Below are 23,614 nucleotides of genomic sequence, written 5' to 3' on the forward strand. Positions count from 1 at the left end.
GGGGGATAAATGGTAATGGGAAAAAATACAATTTTTAAAAGTTTAAAAACAAAAAATGTCTATTCCTAAGTTTTCACAGTCACAAGATACATATGACAAAAACAGTATGTAAACCACAAAAAATAATGGCACTGCCTAAAACAGTCCATCTGCAGGTTCCAGTGTGAAGCGTTTATCCTCGGGGACCAGTATTTGCGAGGCATCTAAACCCGCGCCCACAAGCTGAGGGCAGCCGTCACTGTCCCCCAGGTTCAGGCAGCTCCTAAAAGGGTCTTCGCCCACAAGCTTGAGTGTTCAGCCCGAGAGACCAGCAGGCTTCCAGGCAGCGCGCTGCAGAGAAAGACACCTGGTGCGCAGCTCCATCTATGTGCACAGGTGGCGGCACAAAAAATAGCATCCTCAAGTTTAAAGACAGTGTTAAAATAATAGGATTCATCTACCTTTCTTACAGGATCTACGCGGAAGTTTCTTTGCTAAGACAGGTACCTCTGAAAAAGAGTCCATCTTAGTCCTTTTCTTTTAAAAGAGATTTGGTTTCACACAACGTTGAAAACGAGACCGAAGGGCAGAGGCGATACAAAGGGATGCTGCAGCACCACTCAGGAAGTCCAAGGCAAGCGTGTCCCCTCATTACAGACCATCCTCAATGGCCCAGCTCAACTCCTGTTACAGCCATGAACTTGGGAAAAGTTCAGCTCTCAAGACTCCTTTCCTCTTGAACTCCTGAACCCCTTGCAATCGTTACAGTTTGACTCATCGGTGTATTCCGTGTAGTGAGGTCTCTTGAATTAAAAACATCTGTTTAGCCCTGACCACTGTGGCTCAGCTGGGTGGGTGTGATCCTGCAAAGTGAAAGGTCACCGGTTCAATTCCCGGTCAGGGCACAGGCCTGGGTTGCAGGTTTGGTCCCCAGTCGGGGCGCATGTGAGAGGCAACCAATTGATGTTTGCCTCTCACACTGATGCTTCTCTCCCACTCTTTCCCCCTCCTTTCTCCTCTCTCTAAAAATAAATAAAATAAAATGATAAATATATATGTTTACACACAGAGCTATATACACATTACAATTATACAAATTATAAATTTACACTTTATCATCATAAAATATATTTTATATATGTATATTTGTGTATATACATGTACACAAGTACATATATAACACAGATAAAATATATTGAGCAATTCCTATGTGATCAAGTATCCTCACCTATTTTAATTCATTTAATCAACACAGCAACTCTAACAGAAAACATTATCACATCTATTTTCCAGAGAACAAAACTGAGGAAAGGAATGTATCAGTCATTCCAATCTCTGAATTTGTAAAGACAATGTACCCGTCTTGCCTCTCCAAACAGTTCACGAGAACCTGGAGAGCTGGGACCCATGGGGCCTGTGTCACTCGGAAAGCCGAGCCACCGTCTGTACACAGCACACACTCGTACTGGCATAAGCCAATGCGTTCCGGTTTGATATTGAAAAGACCAGGAAGGTAATGCTTGCTTAAAAATGTACCCTCTATAAATGACATTTGAGTTCAATTATTGACTTGGAAATAAAATTCAAGACCCATTCCTATTCGGTACTGGAACCAAATACCAAATGAATATAAACGGGAGGCATTTCCATGCCTGCCTGTCTTTCGGTATTTCCAGCGTGAGCAGGGTGGAGACCCCCAGAACTGCAGCCCCTGCCCCCCCTCCCCCCCGCCTCTCCAGTGCAACGGTGATGCTGACACCCGGGCTCAGCACCGTTTCCCGGAGGGAGCTGCGAGGGCGGGAGTGGGGAACGATGCTGAACAGGCAGAGGGAAAACAGCAAAGGGGAGAACAATCCCAGGCATTCACATCCTGTGGATTAAAAATCCGGCGGAAGGAGAAGAAGAAGCCAGTCCGACAATGGAAGGAATTTTCAATACAGTCAGCCTGAGCTTCAATAGTTACTCCAACGGGAAACTCGAACCTCAAGTCCAGAAACACCTCTCAGCCCCCATTCTCCGCTCAAATACACATACATTTACATTTATGGGTGACGATGTGGCCATATTTAAATCTCAGCTCTAAAAGCAGCAGGACTTTAAAATAGACTCATTTTAGCCATTTTATCAAATTCTATTAGCTTCCCTTCCTTGCCTTTCTCCGAGGCAGAAAATGTTCATACGTGCAGAAAATGTAAATGATTTCTTTTGATAACTGCATGGGTAGATTCCCAACTCAGGAATCAGCCCATGCTGACTTCGGAGAGCTTGTTGAGTGACGTTAAAGAAGTAATTTCAGCACAAGGAGCCAATAGAAAGTAGGACCTGAGGTAAGGCAAGAAAAAAAAAGCCTTTAAACTGGAACCATATGGTGCCTCAGACCTGACAGACCTCGTACGCTGGGTGGAGAAAGCACAGTGAGCGTCGGTGACGAGTGAACGCAGCTTCCTTTGGAGACAATCATTGTGGTTAACGACAGTGTCCGTTATGGTCTCTGAGACAGAGGAAGTCAAGGACACTGCCGCGGTCACAGACTCCTCCATGAGGTCTGACAGGGATCCCAAGAAGAGCATCAGCCCTGGCCTGGTTCCTCGAGGCTTCATTCTCAAGAGGCGTGCATTCCACTCCCACTTGCCGCGCCATGCAATTCGCATACACAAGTGGGGGCATGATACAATTATCTGAACCATTTACCAGCTCCCTGAACTCCTACTGCCTTAGTGTTTCCTTATGACTTTCATTCAGGAAGGTGGAACCCAGCATTTTCCGGGTGAGAGGGAGTGTAGCACAATCAGAGAGGAAAAAGGCATTAAAATGATGGGCTAAGTTCAAAAGTCTCTGGAATCTACCTTATGGCAGAAAAACCCTACAGAGAGGCTCAGTTACATTCCCGCCCCCAACCCCACCATCCAAACCTAGAAGAGGAACTCTCCAGAGGAGAGGAGGGAAGTTGATAAAAGTCTAAGGCAATCAGATGTTGATGTGATGACAAACTGCCTTGCCTCCTCCCGCCAGACTCCTGCGTGGAGCTTAGAGAATCAGGTTTAGTTTTAAGGATTTCAGAGCAGAAGGCAACTGGTCCATGCCCCACATGGAACTAGGTAGGCAGAGTGGCTTAGATCTGCCCTAAGCCTGTGTTTTGATGTGCGTGGGAATCACGTCCCAGAGACCCAGGGCAACTTGAGGAAAAGTGAGGACATCATCCCATCTGACACCCTGAGCAGGGAGCCAGCAGCAGCTGAGAGAATGAGCTGCAGGTCCACGGAGTCCTCAAAATGCAGGGGGACTGGAAACGGGTCACGGGCAATTCTTCAGAGACCATGGCAGGACTTGAGAGGATGATGGTACATCTCAGCAGGAACCAGAATTAAAAAAAAGAGTCAAATCCAGAAACAGTTTGGCCGCTTCCCTGCAAATGCTAAGATGTATCGAAAGTCCTATCTGTTGGATTTGATGTATGCCCCTAATAAGATGTGCTCAGCCCCACCTGCCTCTCTAGTCCTTGCCACTTGCTCAGCGGAGCGCTGTGGCCACTAGCTTCACAGCTCCTCTGTCGGCTCCCCACCTGCTCCCGCACGAGGCCAGACTGCGGCCCAGCCTCCATTCCATCCCCGTCAAAGGTGGCTCCACCTCCCAGGCTCTCAGGACTCCAGTGAAACGCGGCTCATTGGACACGACTGCAGCTTCCCGGAGCTGCCCAGAGGGGCTATCAGACAGCACACGGGAGGGTGGGCAGACCTGTGTGTGATCAGGGGAGGGAGCCATCTGTGTCTGTTTTCCAGACTGCACCCAGTTCTGTACTCTACCAACTTTTATTCGCTTACCTCCTCCTTGGCTCATTTTTCTTTTCCCCTCACTCTTACCACCCTGGGACCACCCACCGGGCTAATCAGGAACACTTCCTGGAGGATCTAGAGGAAAGCATCTGGCACTTAAAATTAACTCCAGGGAAGAATAAAAGAGGAGAAAACACTAAACTGAACCTGAAATTAACAACAAACGAGGAGATGTGGCGGAATTTAGCGAGCAGTACTAGACTGGAATGATAATTTTTACAAGTTACAGCTTCACACTTCTGACTTTACAGCTTATGAATTAAATAGTTGCTATATTCGGAAACATCCGAAAAATTCAAACTTCGTGAAAAATCCTTTGCCTGAGGGCTTGAAACACACAGTCGTGATTCAACATTAAAAAGCACTGAGGGAAAAGGAAGAGAGGGAAGCATTCCTGTCTGTACTACACACATACAAAGGGGCCTCCCCACCTGGTCTGCATCACTCACGCCTCGCTTTACAATGGAGTGAGGAAGAGTAATCCGTACCTAAGAAGGTAACATAGAGGAACATGGGTTTGTGTCAAAGATATCGAGTCTTAGCATCATTTCTTCAACTCATCAGCTTTGTGCCCTTGGGCAACTGAGTGATCTCTCAGTCTCCTGACCCAGGAAACTAAGACAGAAGCCACACCTCCCAAAATGCTGGGAGTGCAAACGTACCCTTCCTAGCACTGTGTCTGGAACAGAGTAAGCACTTAATAAAAGTCTGCTATCGTTATTATTGAGATGTTGGTTGAGTGGAATTTGAGAAATTCATCAACTTATCAAAAAGAACAACCCTCGGTGATACACAGGCGGATATTTGTTAGAGAATTAGAAGCAAAAATCAAGTTTGTATCATTCTCTATCCTTCTTATGAGCTTTTCCGTCCTCCCTGTGGTGAAATACTCAAGAGGATGTTTTCAAGATAAAATAGAAACTTCAATTTTTGACATGTTTGATCACTGATTCCCTGTAGTTTCAAAAATATTCATCTAGAAAGAAAGACATAAATATTCATAAATAAAAATACACATTGAAAATGTATTTTGCCAACATCTAAGGCAAAGACCATGGGCAAATCCGATGGGCTTTTTGTCTTTGCAAATAAAGTTTTATTGGAACGCAGCCACACCCATTCATTCACATATTTTCTGTGACTGTTCTCTCATGTGAAAAGAAAGCTTATGGTCCACAAAGTCTAAAATACTTACACTCTGGCTCCGTAGGGAAAAGTTTGCTGACCTCTGGCCTCAGCAAAGCAGCTAAGGGAAGAAGCTAGACTAGGGAAGACAGCTGGAAGGGCAGGTTTAGAAAATATCAAGTCGGGGGGTTTCTGACGGTAAGATGCTATTTGTTCTATGAGGATGGGTACAGATGGAGACAAGGCAAAGAAATCATAACCTTAAATCAAGTTCAGTGTTGGCAAACTAAGGCGAAGGGTACACCTGCTACCTTAACGCTAAATGATGAAACCAAGAATGCTCATGTATTTCTCCCCGAGGATGTTAATTAAAGTAAAATGCGTCATCTTAGGAACTGTAGTTAAAGAAAGTACATAGAGTTAAGAGAGCCTCTTGTATGAACTGAAGGCAACAATAATTGGATGTAATTTGTTATGGTTGTTGATTTATATGATTATTATAGAAACATCTTTGAGACTATAAAGAATACTGTCAAATAAATGTAATTCTATGACATTTTTACTTTATTGTTCATTAAGATGTTGATAGAGATAAGCCCTGGCTGGTGTAGCTCAGTGGATTGAGCGCGGGCTGTGAGCCAAAGTGTCGCAGGTTCGATTCCCAGCCAGGGTACATGCCTGGGTTACAGGACATAACCCCTAGCAACCGCACATTGATGTTTCTCTTTCTATTTTCCTCCCTTCTCTCTCTAAAAACAAATTTTAAAAAAAGATGTTGATAGAAATAAATACCAGAAGAAAAGCTTTTCTAACTAAAAAAAAATAGATCAATTATTCAAGAATTTCAAGTTAGAAGATGAAAGATGGATACTGGGGTAATTTTTATCGGAACATTGATACAACACTGCTTAAAAAGAGATTTTACTATCTTCTCGTTTTAAAAAAAATTTAGCTTATTTGAGATAATGATCCACTTCCTTTTTTGAGGTAGGTTTATACATTATGTAATTATTGTACCTTATTTTGAAGCAATGGTGAAAAATTGGACTTAGGAATTTAAAAATGTGTAAACTGACTTAATGCAATGAATCACACTGATTCAAATATTCACCGAAGATTCATTTGATGAACAATACATTTCTTTGTCGAAAAAAAAACCTTTATATTGTCTACCAAACTCTAGTTTTCCATGATACTTAATAAAGGAAAAATGTCACTGTTTTGGTCATCAAAAACACTTTTCAAACTTTACATATTTAGCATTTAAAACTAAGGTGAAATTAAGTTATTCTCATATACTCATTATAAATATTTAAATATTTAATGACATGGAAAATGTTTACAGTATATTACACAAGAATGTTACAATAATGGATTTCCATTTTTTTAAGAAAAACATTTCTGTACATACTTAACCACACAGATTTTTCCTGGAGTTTGGAGATTATTAGTGACTTCTATTTTCCTTTCTATACTCTATGTACTTTATAAATTTTATTTACTTAATGTTCATTTAATCTGTAATTAACAGAAGTATACATAGTGGTTGGGATTCTAATTTTTTGTGACTAGTTTTTTTTTTATTTGCCTGAAATCTAATCTCAAAGAATTGGTCATTAAAAATTGACCATCTTTTTAAAATTTAAAGTTTAAATAACTCAAGTACTGAATAGGTATTTAGAGCATCAAAAAATGAAATGTACATATTTTATTCTTTAACAGAGATGATTTTTTATTCCTTACTTAGAACTCTATTCTGATGATTAACAACTGTAAGTTTTTGCAGTGCATGACATTTTATACAGTTCTTTGATGATTTTATTTGATCTTCCAAAAAATCTGGTGAAACAGGCAGGACAGACAGGGCCATTCTGTCATGGTGGGAGAGAGAGTGCTCGTCGCGTGAGCTGATAGAAACTGCAGACCTGGGATGGAACCCCCAAGCCCCACTCCCTTTCTGAGACGGCATGCTGATTCTGGAAACGCTAATAAGAAGTAGGCCACGTTGAAGAATGGTCAGTGCGTACCTCACCTCCACACATTTAATAAAGATGACGGGAAGTTCGGCGACAGCTGCTGCCGTGCAGATTGAGATCTGCAGTCAGAGCCGGGAGACCTCAATGCCAGTCCTTCCCATCATTCTGCGCTGTGTGATTTTGAAAACGTTCAAAGTCTAGGTTTGTGCAATCCCCTCCAGATTCCTGGCTCCAAGTGCCTGCTACATAAGTTCATGTTGAACACATAGAATAATGAATTTCTTCCATTTGCCCTTGGAGACGTACACTTGCCTTCCCTACTGGGTCCAGTGCCCAGGGAGCTGGTCTGTATGGGCTTCTTCCCTGCACCCCCTGGTCCCCAAAGCTGCTGGAGAGGTTGGTCAGTGAGGGCCACGGCAGGACATCAGGAGCCTGGAGGAGAGGGGTAGGTTACTGATTCCCCTGGCCACCTCCCCTTGCTCCTTCAGGACTGGAAGCAGTTGTAGCTTCCTTCTGTGTCCTGATTGGAGATATGAAAAAAATAAGGAACCTTCTTTCTCTGGCCAATTGACTCCACAGGAAAAAAAAAGTCATTCTTACCCAAATGGGGCATGCCCAAACAGTATCCAGTATCTGTGGGGGTTTTTGGACAGACAGAGAAAGGAATGCTGTCAGAGACTACCCAATAAAACACAACACCCTTGGTCTATAGATGCGGAAATGGTGGGCCAGAGTGTGACTCAGTAAAAAACAGTAGCTTTAGTATTTGAAACTCTAGTACCCAATGTAGAGTCAACCTAAGTCAACTCAGAGGTTTTATAAAGAATGAAGTGCTCAAAATAAAATACCCACCTGGAGCATGCAAGTAATTCAAACTCAAATGACTGAATGCCAACCTTCACAAATAAAGACTTTTTTTTTTTTTTGGTTTACTGGTTAAACCGACACCATGATGCAGAAATAATACCCCAGGTCCCTGTTCATTTGAATAACCAACCTTGAGATTATCCACTTCTTGAATATGAATTTTGGTGATTCACATCATTTCAAAACTTGAATACGCATTCAGAAGTGAATGCTTTGACTTTACATTGTTTTAAGATCCCCAAATGCGAATGCTCAAAAACCTGTGATGTGGACCACATTTCCATCAAACAGGAAGTTACCCAACCAAATCTGTCAAAGCATTCAACTGGTATATTGAGGCAATACTAATTCAGCTCCTTTTAATACGTCCTTAGCAAATGGTTCCGTTTTCAAAACCCACTGTGTGACAGCACGGACGATCAGAGGGAGGGCCGTGCTGGTGAAACGAAGCTGTGGAGCGACGCTGCGCTCCTGCAAGAGAAGACAGCCGGACTGACGGAGCCTCCTGTTTACGTGGCATAGACAGCGGTTTGTCTTTCTGATCGTGTATGGGTGGGAGAATGCTTCCCCCGACCAAACACTGTATTCTAGGACTTTCAGAGTCCAGGCCAAGTGGAGCGAGGGAACAGTGACAGATGGAGTTTCCAAGCAGGTGAGATTGAAGGTCTTTTTAGAGGAAGCTGAGTGGGCTAGCCACCCCCTAGACCTACGCATAGGACTCAGGAGCCCGCTTCGGACTTTCACTCCTGGCCTTGCTTATTCCGACCTGTGTTTTACAGGGCAAATTTTATCATCCGAGTCTTAGTCTTCTCATCTGTAAAATGGTGAAAACAATACTGATACCCCATAGTACATGTGGGACTAGGAGAGATAATATTTGTAAAAGCATTTAGTCCATATGATTCACATAGGATTCAGTGAATCATATTGACTATTTAATTACTACTATTGAAGGGGAACAGAATACACCACATCAAAATAGGCCACTTTGATTGTTTTGCATTAAATTAGCTAAGAAACAGCCAGTACAAGAAGGATACTCTGACCCCGTCTGTGCCCCAGACACCAGGACCTAAGTCTTGCATGTGACAGGTGCCCTCCCTGCACCAGGAGGCAGGGAGATAACATTGTAATCACCAGAGAAAGGGACTTTAGGGCTGAAAAAGCTGTATAAACAAACTTGGTTATTTCTTTACTAACTTACCTTCCCAAACGCCTTTGTATTGTTAATTTTTCACAAATTTAAAATGTCTTTCCCTAAAAGGTATAAAAGGTATAAAATCTATAAAATCTGCCTGCTTTGGTCACTACTTTTGATTCTAATATTCTTCAGGCTCCAGTATATATGAAATTTCATTTGTTTTTCTATTAATCTCTTTCATGTCAAGATCATTATTAGGCAAACCCAAGAACCTGGAAGGAAGGAGGGAGAGAGGTTGTTCTCCCCTGCACTATGTGGATGACAGCCATGCATTCGTGGCCAGAGAAAACACTGAAAACCTCAGTGGCTCCAGCTCAGCATCTCATCAAAACCCAGCTTTCCAGTGAGTCTGGATATTTCATATTCCGCTTGCCTTAGAGAGAGAGAACCTGGGAATGCTGCTCATGTAAACATTTGGAATCTCAAGCGCAATGAGTCCTTGAACATGCTTTAACTAAAATTTGTCAAGCATCAGGGAGCCATGACAGCAAAACATTTCGACCCAGAGTATAACAACTTCTACTCTGAGTTTGTCTCTGAAGGCCAAAGTAAACCATTCTGCTTAGAATCAAATATTACCAAGAAGTACGACAATTGGGAGCTCTCCTAAGAATGCCCATGCTAGGAGTCAGTGGTGCCCCTGGGTGTGAACTCACAGGTAGAAGTCAATGACTCCCAACTACCTGTCCTTGGAAAGATTACCTTGGAGTGATCTGGGGACCTGAAAAATTACACATTCCTTGTCCTCATCCCTGGAATCCAATTCAGTAGGTCTGGGGTGAGCTGCACGGCTAGATGTGGAAATCTAATGCTATTCATGATACTCTGTTGCACAGACATATTTGGGAATCGCTAGAAAATGAATATGAATAAGGAAGACTCAGTTCTCCTCTGGCTACCTTTACACTGTGCCCCTTGCAAGGTTTCTCTCCTGTGAAAGAGTTGCATTACAAGTTATCTTTAAGATCTCTTCTGGAATCTGCTAAAGTCAGTGCTAAAAGTCACTTGAAAGAGCTAGAAAGAGGAAATATCCTGGTAAATGTAGAAAAGATCAATTCACATTTGGCCATTCAGGCGGAATTTTGGCAGGCCAACTAATTTTTTTGATAGCTCCTTGGAAGGCTCTCCCACCACGTGAAGCAAAAACATGGCCCACAGCCTTCTGTTTCCTCTTATCTGGGGGCTGTGCTGCCTCTGCAGCGAACCTCTCTCTGCATACTGAGGGCTCATCCAGTTCAAGTTCATGAGAAACTGAGCCTTGGCAGGAGGCCCGCTGCTACCTCAGCTCTCCTGGTCAACGGCAGGAGAGCACAAGCCAGTCTGCACACAGGGACTAGAGCCACTTGGCTCCATCGCCACCTATGGTCACTGGCACAGAGCAGCCGACAAGCTGACACACTGGAAATCAGAGCAATCGCTCATGAATAAAACCTGCGTGGCCTTTGGTTCGAGGCCTAGCCCACAGTGTTACTGAGGTTTGTCCTGCTTCCCACGGTTTTGTTTCTGTTTGCTTCTCCCAGAGGTTGTGACTGGGAGGCCCCAAGCCAGAACTAGATTGAAAACATAATTTGTTTGGCCTCTACAGTATTTTCATATTATTTAAGTCAACTTGGGAAAATCAAAATATTTCACATAAAAATCCAATTTGATAGATTCTCCTGGAAAACAGTAAAAGTCTAGAAACATAGGACCACCCACAAACTTTGGGAGTTGAATTATTGGCCGCCCCATTTAGAGGGAACGTGTAAACTCCAGGCTACCCTGGACCCCACCGCTCCCTACGATCCCACTGACAATGATGTCTGATGTCTATGACCTGCAACCACTTAGTACCTTGCTCTTGGAATCTTTCTTTTGCTGTTTTTCCATAGTAGAAAAGGGCTCTGGTAGTTGCATTTTTACTAAAAGGGTTGGAGGATAACAGGCTGGTATCAGAAAGATAAGATGAGGATACAGACCTTTCATAAATGCTGAAAATGCAAACTGAGCCATTTCACTCATTAGCGTCGCCCCCCCACCCCACCTCCCATCCCTGCAGACACTGGATCTGTAACCCCTTCATTAACAGGAGAGCAGCACTGTGTCCAGGGATCATGGGTTAAGCAGGGAACAGCATTAAGGAACGGCATGTTGCAGAGCAGTGATGCTCAGCTCTCACGAAATGAAGATCCCTTAACAAAGAAAACATGATTGTTGGAAAAAATCTCTCTATCAGTTATCTGTTGAGAGGCAGCCATGTGGGGTGGTTAAGGGCAAAGTTTTAGAGTCAGAACAGCCTCAAGTTATGTAAAAACGATCTAGTTACTTAACACTTTTGCTTCTGTTTCTCACATGGAGGTGATTAATAATCCTTGCCTCTTAGAGTGCTTATGACACTTGAATAAAATACTCACATAAAGCACTACATGCAGCATCTGGCACATAGTAAATGCTCAGTAAGGGCTGCTACTATTGCTGTTATTGATTGATAAAATGCATAAAGACAAAAAGCTGGTATGTATACATTATCCACTTTGAATTGAATTTCCCATTAATCACAGTGGCACCTGCATGCATGTGAAAAACAGCAGCATATACATATTTGTCAGACATTATTTATTCAGTCCCCAACAGTACTTGGTGCTTAGGGAGTTCTGTGTTCTCGCTGCCTCCAAGGGCTTTGGAAGGGAGTGGGATCTAAGGTGAAGAGGGTGAAGAGAGGCAAAGTACTCCAACTCAAGACATATCTGCACCTAAACTAGCTACCATTCTCAGAGGCAAGAGAATTGCCTCTGAGAGACTCGTTTAAAACGAGTGTGGAGGTGGAAGAGGGAGAATGAGGAAGAAAAGGCAAGTGTCCTCAGGTAAGTCACCGAACAGGTGCGAGCCTAGCAAGTGAGGGCTTGGGATTGGCTCAGTGGCTTCCATCGGTGCTTCAAGGAGCCCTGTGATTTCAGAGACGCCCCACAGAAGCCGCTCTGGGGTGCGGCCCAGGGGCAGGCCAATGGGGGGCTCAGATCCGGCTCTTACTGAAGTTTCGTGTCATTCTTCACGGGGAAAATGTGTTTTGCTGCTTCCCAAGTGTTTGAAACAACGAAGCTAGATAATCTGAGAAGCGGTGCTTCTCCTACTTGACTGTACACTGGACTCACTCCAAGGAGCTAGGAAAATGCTGACACGTGGGCTTGGCTCAGAAATACGTTCACTTGTCCGAGGGTGCAGCCTGGGCCTCCAGATGCACAAATGCCTCTCCTCTGAGATGGCGCTGAAAATATCAGCCTAGACGAGGTGAAGGTCACCCACTAATCTGCCTTCAGTGCATTCAATGCAAAGATCCCATGAAGCGTAAGGAAATAAAAAATTCAGACCCATAAGGAGCAGAATAAGGAGAATTCGGATCATTAAAGAACGCAGTGGTGTTTACATATTTGCCTGAAGACTGAGTTTCTAATTACTTTCCTTCGCAGGGACAGTAAAAGAAAATGTAAGTGCTGTTTTAAAAGAGTTATGCCAAACGTAGGTCCACACAGAAGACTCAACCACAGCCTCAATTCCCATCCACAGTCCTGTTGATAAGGGAACTGCTGTCCTGCTTTTGCCAGAAAAAAAAATAGTGTTTGACTCACTTGACTGTATCCATTCCTTTGAGAAGTTACTGATGTATGACTGTGGCCAGAATAAAACACGTCAGTTCTCAGAGTCCAGCAAGAGCTACCAGGGCAGAGTTTGAAACATCTGAACAAGACAATACAGCCACTTAGCTATGATCACCCAGGAATAATGAACTGATATAAATAGTTGTGTTTATACCAAGTGAAACTCCTCATCTCTGGAAAATGGAGATTATACCATTTTCCTTCCACACTTTTGCTAATCAAAACCCACTAAGACCATCTTCTGTCTCAGAGAGGGCTATGTCCTGACACACTTGTGGTGACCAGTGGAAGAGAAGCAGAGCTACAGGGTTTTCAACTCTGAAAAGGATATGTATCCACTGGTCAAAGGGTGTCTTGATTGCATTTTCTGCAGCAAATCATGGACTTGGAAGCCATTATCTAAGTCGAAGCTGTCCAGCAAAAAAATATATATGACACGTATTTTATCTTAAATTTTCAGGCAGTCACATTAAATTATAATAATAAAAAGTTAAACTTGTTTTAAAAACATTTTAACCTGATATATCAAAAATATTACCATTTCAAAATATAATCAATTTTTAACATTTTAGAAGTAGGTGAATTATACAATTGAATTATATCTCAAGAAAGCTGTTAAAATTACTAGAAATATTTTATCGTATATATATTTTACTAAGTCTTGAAAGTTTCACGTCTATGTCACACAGAGTGATCTCCACTTGGACTTGTCACATCCAAGAGTGTGAGAGCCACCTGTGGCCAGTAATTAGCATACTGTGATTTAATTGGTTCGTGTGTATAATCACAATTTACTCAAAGGAACCACTACGTGCACCTGAGCCACCTCCTCTCTGTCCCATGATGCTCTCAGTGGACAATATTGGAGGTTGTCAGGACTTTACTCTCCACCTTCTGTGTCACTCATGGGAGGAAAGAAATAAAAAAGAAGTAGGAATTCTTGCATCTGCCTCTCAGCCTCCCAGGGTCCCCTTCTTTCTTGTTTACCATCTATCCCCACTGGCTGCCCCCGATGTATCTAGATTTATATTATTGTGTAACTCAGTCATTTATGTTCTTCTCTGTTCTTAGTTTAAGTGCAGAGTAATGAAATGTTTTATGTTTTTCTTTTTGAAAAATGTTTTCCTACTGAAGGTATATTTTTCTATTCCCGTTAAGAGCCTTGGAGGTATGAAGGTTTCAACCACTAGGCTATGTGAAATTAGACGACGCATTCGTGTTTTTGAGAGTCTTTTCAGTTCTTCTTCACTATGTCACACACACACACACACACACACACACACACACACACACACACACAACTTAAAAGACCAGTGAGTGTTTTTCAGAAAAAATAGAGACCAATTAATGACCCATTTTTCAGAAAGCAAAACAAGTTCATTAACAGAAAAAGCAAAACCACTGCATGAAACTGCTTCCTGTCACATTCTGGGATTTTAACAGACTGGGACAGAGAAAATGCCAGTCCAAAGATCACCACAGGGAAGCCCCAGTTTCCCCCTCCTGCGGTCTCCACCCTCATGGTGATCCACGCTTACCACAGGCGGGGAGAGGTCAACGCCAAATCAGTGCGTATGGAGTAAGCTCCGTGCTACGCACGCGGCACTGTACAGGTGCTGAAGATCAACCATCAACCAGCCAAACAGCATTCACAATACCTGATTCCAAACTAGGCTACAGGGTCACCGTAATCAAAATAGCATGGTGCTGGCATACGAATAGGTATATGGATAAGAGAACGGAACAGGAAGCCCAAAAACCAACCCATAGTGCCAATATGGTCAATTATACTATTTGACAAAGGAGCAAGAGCGTACAAAGGGATAAAGACAGTCTCTTTCATAAATGGTGTTGGGAAAACTGGACTGGTACATGCAAAAAAAATGAAAATACACCATCAACTTATACCACACACAAGAATAAACTCAAAATGGATAAAAGACTTAAATGTAAGTTGTGAAACCAGAAAAAAAACAAGAAGCAAAGTTAGGGAGTAAAATCTCAGACATCTCTCATAGCAGTAGTTTTGTCAATGTGTTTCCTAGGGCAAGGAGAACAGAGGGAAAATAAACAAAGGGACTACATGAAACTATAAAGCTTCTGCACAGCAAAACAAAACGAAGCTCATCAACAATGAAAAAAGAACCCACCACCCACTGTATGGGAGAACTACAAAAAAGAGACGAACACTGTACTGTCTGTTAAGGAAAACCATAATCCAATTGAAAATTATGACTTGAATATAGGGTTTGAAGCACATGGGTTGCATACGAATAGGAGGAAACCAGGCCAGAGCAGAGGGTTAATGAAGTCCTCCTATAGCAGAGCTGAATCCTGAAGGGCACGCAAAAGTTCCCTAAATGAAGAACAAGTGTGGGGATGCAGGGTTGAAAAGCATCCCTAGTGGTGGGCTAGCATCATCGGCAGAGGCTGGAGGCGCCAGTGCTGTGGTCTAGAGGAGCCGAGGGAGTCCTGGAGACAGGGCTCAGAAAGAATGTGTGGCCGGGGTATGACCCTGAAGACCCAAAGAGCCTCGTCACCATTAATAAAGCCTGTGGCCTTTAACTCCAATAGGGAGCTACTGAAGGGTTTTAAACAGAGAGAAGACGTGATTAGTTCTGCATTTAAAAAAGATCTCTCTAGCTGCAGTGCGGACAGACGAGCACAGGGATGGCTGCAGGGAGACCAATTAGGAAGCTGTAAATATGGCCCATGGTTTCAAGGCCCAGGCTTGGGTGGCAGGCCGGCTCCCATGTGACCGGAGCCTGCCGATGCATTGCATTCAGTCCACAGACTATTCTGAAAATCAAGCAACTGTGTATGAAAATCTGCCTTTCTGGCCTCTCAGAAAAGATAACCTTGAGAATACAGGCTCACTTCAGTATCCAAAGACACCCCGTGGCAGCTGAGTAGTGCTAGCCTCTTTCAGGCAGGACACGTGGTCCTCCCTGGCCTCAAGGTCCCTGCACTGCCATGCCACCTCGTTTCCGGCCCCTTTGCCAGTTCCTACAGAAACCACAGTACTTGGCTTCAAGCGCAGAACCGTTTAGTGGTTAAACTCAAGATGGGGAGGAGTTCAAGGGCCTGTGCTTCAAGGACGAAACTCAAGGATTAAACTAATGGAGGGCTGCCCCAGGCTGGGAAAGGACGCACGGGGGCCCATCACCAGCTGTGGCATCTTGAAAGCATCCGAACAGTAATGGCCAAAATATCACTCAGTGTGTTGATCTGAGTGTACTCGAAGTTTAACCTGAAAGACCATGTCCGTTGTATCAACAGGAGTCTATTTTAAACTGCTTCAAATGATTTTGGTGGGTGGGTGGGGGAGACATATACAGATAAAAACACAGATGTCAAAACAGCTGTCGGGACTACTAAACTTCTCCTGATTGGTCAGAACTTTTTGGACTTTTAAAGCTGGACAGAATGCTAAGCATTCTTCTAAAGAAGCCAAAGCAAAAGCCGTCCCAGTTTCCGGGCACTGAGTTTGCATATGGTCTGTGGGTGCGAGAGGGCCCTTCTAGCAGCAGCGAAAGGGGGTTTATGACTATGGGTTTTGATAAAACGCAACAGGCACCATTTCCGAGCCCCAGGTGTGAAATAAACAGGAGGGCGTTTTCTCCCTGAAATCTTCCCTTTTGTTTCATTCAGAAGTGTGTTTGGCATCAAGAAGAAAGATTCACAAAAGATCTGAGAGACGAAGCTTCCATAAGTCATTTAACCTGGCCTTACTTCTATGTGAATTCTACTTCCTGTAACATCTGAATGCCGCAGCGTTAACAAACAGGAGAATCTCACCCAGCTATTTATTTATCGGATAACTTACAAACTGCCACATCAACAGATTTTGTAGATTTAAGTTTTTCCCTTGTAGTTATCCTCTTATTGATCGTGCTCTACCCATGTTCTCATCTCTAATGTCCTGCCTCTGCATTATAAAAGCCACCAGTAACCTTCAAAAGTTAAATCATTAATTCGACAAATACCTTGAGAATTTACTATGTAACAGGCCTGTGCACAGAAAGCTCACTTTCTAGTGGGGAAGTATGGCAAGCAATTAACGATTTAAAGAGAGCGATTAACAATGAAATCATCGAAAACTGCAGTTATTGCTGTAATAGATGTACGCTATGGGAACACAGACAAGAGAGAAAATCCTGTTGGCAGGATATGGGAAACTTCCATGAGATAATATGTGGACTTTTTTTTTTTTTTGAAACAACAGTTATCCAAAACTTGGCAGTCGAGAGAATGAAAGGTGCCCGAAGACAGACCTGCACATTGACGAACGAGCCCACTGAAGGGTCACTTACCCCTCCAGGAGAATTCACCAGTGTTGGACTTCGCTCTTTTCTATTTCATCAGAGTTGACTTGGAGAAGGTACTTGCTAAGGCGTAAGGCCTGTAGAAAGATCACCTCAAAGTTACGATTTGATTCCTCCATAGGACTACTTGGTTTTGTCTCTAATTCAAGTTCATTGGCAAACACCTTTCATGGTGGTCTACAAATATTCTGTTCCTTTACAAGTTCTTTGATTTGGCTTTTCTCTCTTCCTGTTATTCTCATTCATTAATGAGTTATGTTTTTACTTTTCGAACATTATACTTTGACAAAGTGAGTCTTTCAAGGTCAGCAGGCACTGAGCTGGAAGTCAGGGCAGATCCTTCTTTTAAATGTTTTCCTCCAAAGACTGCAAGTGCAGAGCAAAAGAATACGATAATATTGTCCACTTCCTCACTTCCCACCTGGGCTTCCCAGAGGCAACCAATCACATTTAACTGCCTCTGTGTTTAATTTTCTAGAGGTAATTGCACTAATTCTCCTTTTTAGACTTATATTACTCTCATAATTTACCTTTTCATAGTAATATTTATGAACTCTCTCTCTGAATAAGGATTTAGCTTACTCCTCTCTTTGCCGACTTTACTCTTCCACAGTTATTTTTGTAACGATAAAGTAATACATCTCTGCCTTTGTCTTGTGTCCTTACCCTTGTGGGGGGTGGGACAGAATCACATCTTTCCATTGTCTTAAAGACATTCATGCCTCTACCATTCCTTCAGCTCTCCTTCTCTTAACTCTGCATTTACCATTATCTGTCTTTTCCCCACTTTCACTGTCAAGGTTTATAACATTTGGTTAACTTGTTCGTGTTATTTGTCTTACAGGTTGCTGACACACTGAAGTATTATTGTGTATTGTAGAGTAAGGTGTTTGGACAATTCTTTAGGCAAGGAGGGGTTAGAGTTTTCAAAGTGTTTTCACATCTATTCCCATTTAATGCTCACAAAACTTCCCAAAATATAGGGCACAGGTATAGATCAACTCTGCAGTCCAGGATGAATATGAGGAAAATGCTGGTGTGAACATTTGAGAGTGTTACACACACACACACACACACACAGTGGGAAAGTACAGGTGTGTTTCGCAGCAAAGGAGACGCATAAGCAAGGAGAAGAGAAAGTCTTACATCACTTGTAGATGTAAATTCTCAGTGGATAGATTTTTAACCTACGTTATACTTGTCTAGTTACAAAAACAACACATGTCAAATTTCAGGAAAAGTTAGACTGGCCATTTTGTCATCATCACCGGCAGTGGCAGTGATGGGAAACGTGTGTGTGTGTGTGTGTGTGTGTGTGTGTGTGTGTGTGTGTTTTAACCTGGCACATCAGAGCTAAACGTGCACAAGGTGTTGAACACAACTCGGACTGTGTCAGCTTCAAAGGTGTTGGGTGAAACGTCAGGTGCTGAAACCCGAGACCGTAAACACAGCGCTCCACACACATTCCCTTCCGCTGCTGTGGGAAGGAGTCTATTCCTGAAATGGCAGCTATTTGAATGAGAAACAAAATATAAAGACAAAAGAGTTGCTACCACATTCAAGAGCAGAATCAAAGGACATTCAGGCAGGTGTCCTCCAGTAGGTATGCTTTAGCACAGGACAGAAACTCCTGCGAATAGAGGTGGGCCCTTTACATGCATTTTAAGGGCCCAATCTCAAAACCGGGGTTTCTCATTCCACCAAGGTGGTTTTAAGAAAGTTACTTAACCTTTCTCTTCCTCAGTTTCCCCACCTGTAAAATGAGATAGCCTTGGAAGAGTCACTATTTTAGACAGAAAGAAATAAAAAGAAGACCTCTAAAATACATAGAGGGGAAAAATGAGACTATTCTCCCAAAGGAGACTTTCTGAATGAAGATATTCTACCATCCCACGGCATAGAGTAGGTATAAAATTGAACAAGAAGTCACACAGAAGTTTTATCATTTCATCAGTTCAATCTGTTTGGACCTTCGTACTCCGTATTTGAACTGACAAAGACAAGGGTTGCACACGCCTAGAGAGTGTTGTTGCATTGCCAAGAGTGTTGTTGCATTGCCATTAATGTCTAGTTTATTAAAAATTATATAAAACCTGGTATTTTGGCAAAATCTAAGATATTCTCAGGCTTACCTGATCCAAACTCCCATTTTGCATCCCAGGGAATTGAAACGCAAGAGTCACGAGGGGTCACGCAGATGTCAGGCAGCAGGCCTGGCCCAACCCCCTGGCTCAGGGCCGGTGCTCAGCGTGTGTTGGCTGAATACAGACACAAACAAGCCCCCTGTGGAAAGCTACCCTCCCGTTTGCCCAGCAAGATGCCTCTCCTTTCACAAGAGAGTGAAAAGGAGATGATGTTTTCTGCTGATGTTTTCATGTTTGACACTTAGATATTTATTATCTGAGATGAAATTTCAATGCATGATGAATTTCAGAGGAAGCTCAGCGAAGGCTGAAGAAAACTGTAGAAGGAGGACTGTCATGAGACTTGATAAGTTAGCCACAGTTCTGCTGACGGGCTGAGAGGCGCAGAAAATGTAAAAACCATCATTTCCACGTCCGGAGGAAAGAGACGAGCACAGAGGCGGTCCACACAACACTGGCACGTGCATCTGTGCACACATGTGCACACCCCTCTGACAGCACCCGAAGGGTGCTTATCCCGAGCTGCCCACCTTCTCACACTTACTGGGTACAGCCAGAAACAATGGCAAAAATTATTCTCGAAAGCAGCTTCCTTTTCATAACCGTGTTTGGAGGTATGTAGAGATTCTCTACTTATAGAGCAGGTTGGTCAAGAGACTAATTTAGACTTCACAGAAAAAGCACTGTTAGCTTGCACATACTTGCCATATCTCCGGTTTTTAAATTTTACTCTGGAAACTGAGACTTGAAAAAGCACAGCTAAAATAAAAACGTATGCCCAAGTCTCAAGAAATTAATACGACAGACAGTATCACAAACTGGAGAAGTATATAAAGGAATTCAGCTCTTCAGCGTCCCTTCCCAAGACAATTAACCTTGTTGGTATCCGTGAAATGTGCGAAATGGTTTCCGGCTCCCTTTCAATAACCCTGGTCAGATAAAACGTAACATCTACATTAAACGATAGTTTTTCCTCAGCACAATTTCCAACATATTAATTAAATACATTTTTATTTTTTTGGCCACAGGGTCAACTCCTTTCAGAGTTTCCAAATTCTCGTAATTAAATGGATACACTTTTTTTTTTAGCCGACGAGAGCCTTTCCCTTGCAGCTGAAGGGAGTGCACGGACACGCACAGTGACTCAGAGGCTGCACAGAACAGGGTATCGTGTTCTTCTCTTGCTGGGAGCGCCGCCACTCATGTGATCTCTAACCCCCAAAATAGCAGCGTAATATTTATACAGGGATTACAGAGGGCCAGCGCATGCCAGCACTTTATAAGCATGGCTTTACGTAAACCTCACTTCAAGTATATCAAGTAGTCATGAGAACCATCCTCATCCTGCAAATTGATACAAATCTTAAATTTGTGTGTGTGTGTGGCTTATTTTATTCATCACACTGTTTTTCAGATTCATCCATGTTATGTTTCTCAAAAAAAATTTTTTTTTATTGCTGACTAGTGCTCCATTTTATGAAAGGATCAGTGTTCATATTCATCCATTTTCCTGACTTGGACATCTGAGCTGTTTTCGGCATTGGATATTTATAAAAACTACTATAAATAGTGTGGATAAATGAACATTTTCAATCCTTGTGGACAGATATCTAGGACTGGGGTTGCTGGATTTTCGCACAGACCGTTCGTTGTATGACTTTACAGAAAGGTGCCAGGTCATTTTTTTGAATCGGTTGGAGCCTTTTACACTCCTACCAGTATTGTCTGAGGGTTCCAGGTGCTCCGTATCCCCTTAACTTTTGGTGTTTTGGTCCTTTAAATTTTAACCACTCTTATAGGTGTACAGCGGTATCACTTTGTGCTTTTAATTTGCATATCCCTAATGACAAATTACATTAAATAACACTGCTTATGTTTATTGACCATTTAGTATCTTATTTTTTGATGACTAGATGCTTTTAATTTTCATGAAGTTCACTTTACTTTTTTCCTCTATGGTTTATGCTTTACATGTCCACTAGAAGAAACCTCGCCCACACTTAAATGTGTCAATCATCAGTATTCTTAAAGCTTCCTGGTTTTTAGACATGAGGTTTTTTTGAAAAAAACCACCCTTCTTTATCAGAGATCAGGGGACAGGTTTCACGGAGGTGCTCGAATTTCAGTAAGGCACGTGAATTATCTGGACAGCTGCTTTCAAAACAGACTCCTGCCCCTCCCTCCCAGAGGTCCGGATTCCCTCAGCCTGGGGCAGGGCCTGAGGATGTGCATGCCTAACAAGCTTAGTGCTGCTGACAGGGGACTCAAGACTTGGAAAATTTTAGCTTAAGGTAAAAGTTATAAGTATAGCAAGTAATATGTATGTTAAAGGTTTGTTTCAGAAACTACAGATAAGGCCTATCTTGGCTCCTGGGAAAACAGTTGACCTCCTGGGGCACTGCTAGAGATTACCACCTGGGGACAAGTGGAGGCATCCGGATCTTTGTGTCCAGGGAGTGCAGATGACCACCCTCCTCTGGGAACAGCTAACTGCCCAGGACAGGAACGTTGCAGCTTCTGAATCTCAAAGCCCTCACGGTACCTTGTTTATCTCCCGCCCCTTATAAAAAATCTGGCCAGGAAAGAAGGGAAGATGGTCTGTTAGGGCATGAACCCACCATCTTTCTCAGATCACTGGTCATCTAAATAAAGTGCCCATTAAAGATTCAATCACTGTCAATGCCTATTGGGTTTGGTAGTGACACGCAGCCCAAACGCTGGTGTCTTCTCCGGTTGCACTGCTGATGCTGCTGGTTTATGAGCCACCCTTCGAGCAGCATTGGCTTTGAAAAATTAAATGGCTCTTCTAATGTCCATGGAGAAGCTTGTTTGCTTTTTCTAAAGTCTGAGCCACAGCCACTAATTTAAACTGTCTTCACTCGAAAAGACATCTGAAATATCTGCTCGCGGCACCGCAGCATGGGGGCCAGGAAGCGTCGTGGTGCGCTGAGGCACCAACACCGCCTCATTTCCTCTCCCTTCCTGGCAATGGGGTTTTGGCCTGTGAGCTGAGACGCGCACATACCTCTGTGCACTACGGCTGAGCCCAGCCCTCTAGGAACATGCCCTGTGCCCTCTGTCAGCAACCAGAGGGAGCTTTATTTTTCCCTAATGGGCTGACTGGTCTCTAAACCAGGAACATTTTTAATGGCCAAGTCCTTTAAAACTTTCTCTGCTGAATTTATGTTTTAAGTAGTTCGCATCTGGGTGAATATTCCTGACAGCATGCTGGCGTTCTGAATTAAAGATCAACACTCTCAAAGCAAAAACTCAGTCATCAAAACCCCAACCCAAACCCCTGAGCTTCTCTAGGTTTTCAGGATGAGCAGAGAAGAGCTTTTCAGCGTTCCTTTCCAAAAGATCAAGGGTGTGGGCAGAGAACCGCACAGCAACTAGACATCTATTATGTACAATGTTTATACCTGTGCAAGGACTCAGAAAGGTACCCTGTATGTTTTCTTCTTTCTGATTGTTAAATTATCTATTTAGCCTTTGGAAGCATGTTAATGGAAGATGAATTCATAAATAGCATTTATACTTAAACTGCTTTACAGATGCACTATGATTCAAAGGGAGAAAATAATTTATCTTCTTTACAGAAAAATACTCCCCTGAATAAAGAGGAGAGAGAATATGTTTCAAATACCTCTCTTGCATTTTCACGAGCCTCTTAGCACCCTTTCAGAGGTACCGTGAGCGATGTGAATACCAGAGCTCAATAATTCTGCAAGGACTTTGGAGGATTTTACAAAAATTAGAAAGCATGCATACGTGCTTCATCCTCAAAGGAAGGTCTATTTATGATCAGCTGGAAGTATACACCACACGCGTCCCAGCAGTGAGAAACCGAGACAGAAAACTGAAGCGGGCCTGTGCTAGAACTAACTTGATTTTCACCAGCGCTGGGCTTCCGCCTTGCACAAGTCACGACACAAGGGAGGCCTGGGTGCCACGAGGAGGCGGCCAACCCAGCACCTCCCCATTCCCAGAAGCCTTTGGGTTACGAAGGGGTTTTTCTGTAAAGGAAATTAAAATGATAGCAAGGGATTTATCAATGAAATTGACATTATACAGTTTCTCTTGGACATGCCATGTGGTCCCAGGCTGTTAAACCACATCACCCTGGTGCTTTTAACCAGCAATGTATGAAGTCCAATGTACGCATTCATATGGCAGAGCCCAGGAAACTATATTCTCACAAGTCTGGGAATGAGCCTGCCTCCACCCCTTCCTTCTAAGCACACATGCGTGAAGAGAATAATCAGCTGCTATTCAAATTATGTATGTATAGACATTAATTATACATACGCATGTGTGTGTGCACGCACACACACTTATTGCAACCAGAAAAAAGTGGGACCTCTTGATTCCAACTTCAGGCCTGCCAGCATCGTAACACATCCGAAACAAATATAGAGGCAGCTCCCCAAAAGACCTTAAGATACAATACAAAGCTGAGCCCAAGTTTCCTGTAGACGTTAAACACGGAAATGAGTCGTGTATTACACAGCACCATTTCTTTACTTGTA

Source organism: Phyllostomus hastatus, unplaced genomic scaffold (genome assembly GCF_019186645.2).
Source record: "Phyllostomus hastatus isolate PE091 unplaced genomic scaffold, TTU_PhHast_1.1 phas_contig_150, whole genome shotgun sequence".
Classification (NCBI taxonomy): Eukaryota; Metazoa; Chordata; class Mammalia; order Chiroptera; family Phyllostomidae; genus Phyllostomus; species Phyllostomus hastatus.